This window comes from Bactrocera latifrons, unplaced genomic scaffold (assembly GCF_001853355.1).
Source record: "Bactrocera latifrons isolate USDA-ARS-PBARC rearing strain unplaced genomic scaffold, ASM185335v1 scaffold_253, whole genome shotgun sequence".
NCBI lineage: Eukaryota > Metazoa > Arthropoda > Insecta > Diptera > Tephritidae > Bactrocera > Bactrocera latifrons.
This window is the reverse complement of record NW_017536108.1, coordinates 380,477-389,353: the sequence shown is the minus strand read 5'-3', so window position 1 is coordinate 389,353 and position 8,877 is coordinate 380,477. Positions and strand designations below refer to the sequence as shown.

Here is an 8,877-nt window from a genome sequence, read left to right as displayed (position 1 = left end):
TTCCAGTTGTATTAATAAGATACTGGTCTTTATTTCATTGTAATTTTGTTTGTATTGTACAAGTTTTTTTTTATAAATTATTTTGGAGTTTATTTATTTTGAAAAATATTTTGTTAGTTATTTAAAGTTTACATTTTTCTGGAAATATATATTTTTTGTTGCACATTCTTAAAATTTTGTTTAGTAAAAAAAAATTCATTTGAAAAGCAAGACATAATATATTTTGCTTGGTTTTGAACACTTTAGCTTTAAAAATATATTTACATGAGAAACTCTCACGAAACTTTTTGAATAGAACGGTAATTTCATATTTTAAACGATTTTCATACACATTCGTACTTCAGGCAAGTATGTTTGGGTATGTTCACGCTGGCGCATTAGTAGGAATCGTATATATCAGCTCCATGAAATTGTAATAGTTTAAATATAGAATATACATATGTAAACTTTTTTCGGTTTATGAAACATTTGATAAGGTTTTAGGAATTTTTTTCAAACTTAAAAAACCTTTTTCGTTTTTTTGTTAATAAAAAAAATGTAATATATTTTGAAATTTCAATTTATCTTCTTATTGCGTGGTTTCAAAAATTTCTTCGCATTTTTTCATTAATTTTTTGAATCACTATAATAATATTTTTTCTGAAAATCTTACATTGATTTGTTTTGGTCAAAGTCTTACAAAAAATTATTTTTGAATTGAAATAAAAAAATTTCAAAAGAATTATTTGAAACATTAAAAATTTAGAGTTTCCCATTTGTTGTACAGCTTGAAAAAAATGCTTGCAGTTTTTAATTTATTCTTTAACATTTTTTTGATCGATTTCGCTCATATGTATATACATATATGTATGTATAATTTGCTGTTGATTTAGGCATAACCTGTTTCAAGAAAGTATTTTTTATGAAGAAAAAAAAAATAAAAATTTGTCACAAAACATAAATATATTCCTTATACGAAATTTTTTTTACACAACTTATTTTTTTCACAAAAATTTTACATTTTTAAGAAAAAATCACCTTTTAGCTCTTTAGTTTTTTTTTAATTATGTGTGCTTTGAAAACAATTTCAAAACACTGAAAATTCACCATAAAGTGCCTTGCTTAAGTCTTTTGTTTGCCTATCTTATATCCGTTTATTTTTTTTTTTTTAAGTTCAAACAGTGATTTCTTCAGCGAATACAATTTAATCCTTTCGCGTTTCCTTACCTTGAGTGCTTTCAAGTTGTTTTAGAAGTTTTAATCCAAAAAAAAGCTGTAATCCTTTTGCAATTGTCACGGGCGATTTGCGCGCTTTAACTAAGTTTTCTAATTTTTATTTTTGGTTTTGAAATTTTTGGCAAATACTGAATTATTCACGACCGCACTAGCAACAACGACAACAACCGCTTCGTTGGTGGCTAAATCTGCAACTGAACACTGCCAAACATGTTTTGCCGCTATATAAGTCCGGTGTAGCTGCAGCGAGCTGTTGTTGTACCGTCGGCAGCTGTTGTTGTCGGCGCGGACGCCATTTGACGACGTCTGCATCGTTGTTGTCGTCGGCGCTTTTGTGCAATGGCACTGCTAAGCGGCAATCTAAGTCACTTCGTGTATGTGTGTGTGTGTGTGTGTGTTCGTACTTGTATCATGGTGCGTGTGTGCGTGGCGAGCTGTGCTGAGCTAGCGCAATGCGTTGCCGCGCAACTGGGTTCCACATCACTAAGTCATAGCCGAGACCGAAATCGCCACGAAATAAGCCAAACTACAATAATAGCAACAAAAAGGAATGTGCGAAATTCGCTAAAGCACTGAAATTGATTCGGTGTTGTTGTTGTTATCATTATTTTAGTTGTTTTTGTTATTGTGTGGAATCGAGCCATTGCTCATGCAGATTGTAGCAGTAGCTGAAGAAGACGCATTAACAATAACAATCATGACAACAGCAACAACTAAACCTAAAACTGTAACAACTTGAATTCATGCATAATAGTGTTTGCAACAAAAACAACAGTAAAAGCGCTTTGATCAAATATTACATAGCGCACGCGCCACAAAAAGCCAGCACTGGCTAGCGACGGGGCTTAAGCGCGTTCGCATGCGAAAGTCAATAGCCGTCCAAGCACATACATTCATGCACACATACATATATATACATATATACATTCACACACTCATACATATGTACACATAGATCTTTAGCGGTGTTTGTATGTACGTGTGTGCGCCTGTAAAAGTTTATCATTTATAATTTGAAGAAGTTTGCTGTGGAAATGCTCATAACGAGCGGTCTGCCTCCGTGTCGTCTTCTCTCACCCCTCCAACGAGCAACTTCGTTAAAGTGCCTTGTGTGCCTGGCTACGAGTTTTTCTTCATGCACCTATGATTCTCAACTTTTTTCATTACAATTATTTCGTTTTTGATTTACTACAGTTATGATTTTTTGGTGTGTGTTGCCATTGCTCGTATTTGAGTCATGGCTGGAAAATGTAGCAAGACTTGGTGATGTGCGGACAAATGTGACTGTGTGCTTAATTTTTACACACATACATATATATATGTATGTATGTATGTGCAAATACAAGTATATATGCTTGGTGAGTCTGCTCCGTCAAAGTCAGGCGAGTGTGGAAATTTGCGGAGGCAATTATATTCGATACGGAAATTTTATTTGCTGCTGAAAATTTATTAATTTTTTTGCTTTTTGCATTTTTCTTTAATTTCTGCTGAGTTGTGGAGAAAGAAGTTACTTTTGGAAAAATGTGATTGTTCGTGCAAGCATACAAGTATTCCATCTTTATTTTGGGGCTAATTGAGCCACTGTCAATTTAAAGTTTTGTTAACTTTTATGCTCTTGCAACACGTTACTACGTGCGGTGGCATACCAAGCCTCTCCAAAGAATTTAGAAATTTCACTGTATAAACCACGGCGACGTCTTCATTGTCGAGACGATCGGACGATTTGTAAGAGCGCAAGTCTTCCGGAATTTGACTTTGAATTTTCCAATTTATGTCAACAACATCGGAATTCTTGGCAGCTAACATTGTGCCCCTCAAGGTGTGACGCTTGAAAAGTTAGACGATTTTCGTGAATTTTTTTAAGTAAAAGTACATGACTGAATATTTCGAACTTCTTCGAACGTAATAAAATATATTTTCAGCTATATTTTAAGACATTAACAAAAATGTTAACAAATAACGGAGTTATGAGCTGTCTTCCATCCAAAGTGCCAAAAACAAGTGCCATAACCACTGACATGATTCCGACCGAATGAGTAGCTCAAACAGAAAAATTCAAAAAGTTTAATTAGCCTAAAGATATTTCTATACAATGTCCTACGATCTTTGAAAAATATCAGAAATTAACAAAATGGCGTAATTTAAAATATTGTTTTTAGGAAAAAAATTGTCGTTTTCTTTTAATGCCAAATCGATAATTTTGAACAAATCAAAAAGATTGTAAGTCATTGTATGGTAAATGTATATTACTCAGTTTTAATTTGAAGTCAAGCGGTCAATTTCTCGTTGAGTTATGACGCCAGCAATTTTGAAAAATGTTGCTTCGAGAAAAACGCGTTTGAAGTTTCTTTTTTATATGTGCTTGCACCTCCGATCGGTCGCATGCGTTGTCCTGCGTGAAATTATGTGTTTTGAAATGGAAAGAAAGTTAAAATTTACCTTGTGTTAAAAATCATTTATTTTCGATTTGGATAAACAATATTTTATGGTTTCTATTCCGGTGCGTAACAGAGAGAGAAGATCTTTTTCCAACACGGGAACACGCCACGTATAACTGGCGCGCACTCATGCAATTGTATTTACGAATTAAACATTCGTGATAAGTTCAAGTGAAGTGAATTGACAAAAGGCAGATGGAATTGATATCAAACCACTGGAACCAAAATTTGCCTATTTCCAATTCTTATCGAATACAATGTAAAATGTCTTCGGCAATGTATTTTTGTTCGTATTCCATAATTGAGCCGGATTTGAAGGCTGATATGTTGAAATGCTTATCGCGAAAAGTGTGCGAACTTCAGTGGCATCGTTTGATTCCATTGATTATCATGTTCCAGCAATTGTAATTGCTGGCATGCCTCTCAAATGAAATTAAACCACGTACATTTATTAAAATCAACCGAAGGTATAAGCAATCATCGTTTTTCGGGTGGATATTGTAAATTCGTCCTAACTAATTAGTTGAGAACACACCTGGATATCAATCTACTGGTTGGCCTTGCTTTCTGTCTAACTATTGCTTCGACGATGCATTCCATGTCTAATATCAAGGCATATCCGAATAGAGCAATGCTCTCGCAAACGAATCACTGAGTTGAGAAAAAACTCGTTAATGTCAATTTTGTTGTTGAAAGTGTTTCCGCTGGCTGTACTGTGTATTCTCTGGGTCGAAAAATATTCTTTGGCCAATCTCCAAATGAACGGCGAGACGCACAATAGTCGGAAAGCGTTCATGAATTGCAAAAGTAAATACCCTACAAAGCGCTTTATTGCAGTTCACGTATCGACATGCTATGTTGCTGTCCTTGGTGACGTATTTGCAAGCGAATTTGATCGATTGCACCAAACTGCAATTTTCAACATTGGCTTGAGTTTTGAATATGAATTAGACAACAGTAGCGAATATGATACGATCCATATGTTGTAGACTTCGATATTCACTCTAATGCTGAATGTTCTGCCATTGTCATCTGATGAGCTACGACGATAGAGTGGACATCCGTCATTTCCAGTTTTGGTTTCCGAAAGAAAAGCACTTGGATAGTGTTTCGTGCATTTATTGTTAGACATACAAACCGAAGTGGGATTGTGGTGTCCGCAAGTCCATGAACCATATTGGTTTTCTTCACTTTGTATAATACTGGATCTCTATTTCTATGTATAAGGAATTTCCAGAGAAATGATTTCATCAATTTGATCTGGTGTAACCATCATCTACCATCCAAAGAAGAATGTGCGCGTGCGGCAAACTTCTTTTTTGCAACTCAACACACTACATCCAGCATCTGACTGCATACATACGTTGCTTCAAGATAAAGTCCATCAAACATCGTAGCTGTTTTTTGAAAAGTTGTGCTATGACATCGTAACGATCGCTTGCTGATTGACCGCAATCCACAATTCCACACGTACGTCATCGCATCCTGGGACATGAACCAGTGTCTAGGTGTGCCATACGTTTATGGCAAAGAGAACGTCGACCGATATTAGCGCGACCTCTTCGTGGCTTCGTAACAAATTTCAATCTGAGTTGATTACTTCGTCTGAAAAACACATAAAGTTTTCACTGAATAATTTTTCTTTTAAATAGCCGAATCAAAAAGCAAGCGACCGAAATTTAACGATTCAAATAATTTGCAAATCAAAATATTGAGAAACAAAAGAAAAAATTTTTCGAAAAAAAGTCACTTTTTGGAAATTTCCAATTTTTCTAGTTTGCCTTATGAAAAGTATAAGGCTTTTATATTTCTAAACCTTTGCAGATTCGCAGCGAACAACTTCTGAAAATTTCATGAAGATTGGTTCAGCCATTCTCCAGCCTTAGCGTTACTAAAAAACATATGTGCATTCATTTTTACTTACATATACAATGTGTACAAAAGAAAACGTTTGTATATAAGCGGTTTCCGGCATTTATTCAAGATGTTATTTTGAAAATGTGCTTTATTTTTATAACATAACACAACCGTCTTAACTCGCTCTTCTAATTTTCATATTACCGAAATGAAAATGCCGTCGGCATATGTGGAAATGGGATATGTTGCCTCTTCGAAATTTTCATAGAAATGRAAACTGCGCTGTTAAACTGCTGAAGTGACAGCTTCTAGCYTACGATATATGGCAAACTATGTAGTGTTCTATATCTAGTAAGCAATGAGCAATGTGGAGTCTCCACAGGCAATGGGCACGGCAATGCAGCTAGTATTCTATAAATTATATCCTGTCGAGATGAACCGTTATTATAATAAAAATATTTTTGAGAGTTGGTAACACTGTAAGGTTGGCACCCATCAAACATGTCCACACATTAATTATTTTTATATTTTGGAATTTAAATACACGATGTTATGAGCAAAGTTGATATTATGTTGTCGATTCAAAAGTCTTGTTTTAATGCGTTCTTCAATTCGAGTGGAACTGAGCGTACAAATACCGTCAAATGTTTGGCAGAAAGTAAGTGGTCAACTTTTATATGGGAAAATGGAATTGTCGTCTTACTCTATCTTACTCGCCATTTTTCCTTATTTGCTCACCGTTTAGACCTACCCTGGACTACGACAAACATTTTAAAACCAAAATCAGCTCAATCGGCCCAGCCGTCATCGAGTTTTAATCAGACTAACGAACAACAATTAATTTTTATTTATATAGATTTTTTAACAGATATTTTGGTTTTATTCCTTACTATTAATTCATTCTAATATATAACTATTTTTTCATATTTCATATATTTCATTTTTTATAAAGTATTTTAAATTTTTCAATTTTTATTTTGTTTAARTATTTTTTTTTATTTTTACAAAGAAAAAAACGGTTATTAATTAAGTGGAAGTTGTTAGTGAAAGTAATCRCAAGATAATCATCGAATAACTGCATAAAGAGATTTGTCTAATTGCAAGCTGTTGGAAGTTAAGGTCCACATATTGAGCAATAACATTTCAATCAATCATAATTGTAGAATGCTATATGTCACACCGATAATTATAATTATTTAATAGTAGAAATGCAGGGTTCTTCTGGCTTAGTATCCCAGCCGCAAATGCAGTATCTTTGCACTTGATTCGGTCACTCTCAACTCAGACAACTCGACCCGAAGGTAAATACGTTGGCGTGGCATCATAGACTGATAGACCGGATCTAAAGAAAGAAAGAAGTATAGTTCCACAATCTTGAAAAAATACATTTGGAATTGCTTCCTGAATATAAAAGAAGAGATTTGTACTTTGCGAATTTGAAAGTTCTATAATATAATGAAAATCTAAGTATCAGACATTTTAAAGTCATCTAATTTGCAAAATCATTGAAAAAGTCTACTGCTTATACGAATCGAATGTATGTAAGAACCATTTCGAAGGCGAAAATATTAATATAAAGTATTGGAACAATGATCCAATCGAAAGAGCTAAGAATCGTGAAAGCTTAAGCCTCAATAAAAGCTCTTATAAGCGTAAGCTTCAAGGGAAATTCCTCAGTATTAAAAAATCTTGAACTAAAGCTCCATAAAAACTTTTACGAAGTCAAGCTCAGTTCAAAATTTATGCAATAATGAAACCCCTAAACCTTAAAGCATCAGACAAATTCGTGCAAGCTTAATGGAACTATGCAAAGAGGACTAAGTTCTACGAGAGTTACAAAAAATATATTTAATCGATTGGATTGGCTAGCCTAGACAGACGACTGAAAATGTGAACAATTTGTATGGTCCTGATACTGTAACAGCCAATTACGCCCATGTTTTGTTTCGTCGATTCGGTGGGTTTGATGTCAAAAATGTATCGCGCTTTAGAAGGTCAATCGATGAAAATATCTATCAAATAATGGAAATCGTTGAGTCTGAGGGTCTTGCACACCCTGTTTCGATTGTCTAGGTCTTTAACATTACCCAAAGAAATCATTTGGAAGCTTTCACAAATTTTTGAATCACAATATGCCTATGAATATGAATAGTGGGCCACTTACGACAACGTCATGCGAGAGCAGAACCGCTTGGTCATCTTCGACCAGTAGTGATATAAAACGATAGTGACTCGAAAGTGATTCTGAGACCAACCCTGCTCTTGTTCCACCTTATGGTCCGGACCTGGCATAAGGCACGCTGTGAAGAGTATGAAAATCCTTTAGTTGTAATTTTGCAATTAAGGTTCCTTTCAAATTAGATGGATTGATATACAAATTCTCAATTAAATAACTGTTACTTAATGCAAGATATATTAAATTATTATGTATTTAAATACATTTATATTATTCCAATAATGTATATGGATTTAATGCAAAATTGTCTCTATTATTTTTTTTACAATTAATTAATTGCTGATTGTTCTATAAGTGCTTCTATAAATAGACACATGCTTAGGTAAATATGTATTTTATACTTCCGCTACTGGTTGCACGAATGGCGACATAAACTAAAGGAGATAATTATAGAATTATATATCGTACTAAGACTTGCTCGAAATTTTAAGTCTTAATTTATTTTTCAAAATCTATGTCGCCCCTTCAAAGTAATTGTCCTTGGCTACAGTCCATTTGTGCCAACGTGTTTTCCAATCCTCCTTATGTAAAAACTTGCGAAATATCCTTCAAAGCGATTCACGTTTGATGTCTTCAATTGACTGAAAACGTTTTCCCTGGAACGGTTTTTGGAGTTTGCTGAATACTCGAAGTCACAGGGAGGTGGTGGGTGGGAGCTCTTGAAGAATCACTGCAGCATGCGACGATGCATTATCGTGGTGTAGAGACCAAGAGTTGTCGGCACATAATTCTGACCTCCTTTTACGATAGCTTCGTATAACATTCAAATAGTATTCCTTGTTGGGAGTTTGGCTGGTCGGAAGTAATTCGAAGTACACCACACCGCTATAATCGAAGAAAACTGTCAACATAAGCTTGATTTTTGACCTGCTTTGACGTGGTTTTTTCGACTTTGGCTCATCCTTTACATCCATTTGTCCGATTGGTCGTCTGTTTTCGGGTAGTAAGCATAGATCCAAAACTCATCGCTAGTAATGATATATTCTATGATATCGTGGCAGCCAATTGATTTTTCAAACTGGTTTTCACTGATTATTCCGTTATTCCACCTATGACAGTAAGATCCCTGACAGTTAATCGTCGACTTCTAAAGCCCTTTATTCTTTTTATTGACGTATTGATCATCAGTTG

General features: G+C 34.5%; 1 protein-coding gene across 1 annotated transcript in view; it reads right to left on the bottom strand.

The window, feature by feature from the left end:
• Nucleotides 1-1,423, bottom strand: part of LOC108969472 (alpha-tocopherol transfer protein-like) — a 13,015-nt gene extending 11,592 nt beyond the window's left edge. Inside the window, exon 1 of the mRNA XM_018934216.1 lies at nt 1,207-1,423. The gene's annotated coding sequence lies outside the window, so the exon portion shown is untranslated. The remainder of the gene's footprint in view (nt 1-1,206) is intronic.
• Between the last annotated feature and the right edge of the window lie 7,454 nt (nt 1,424-8,877).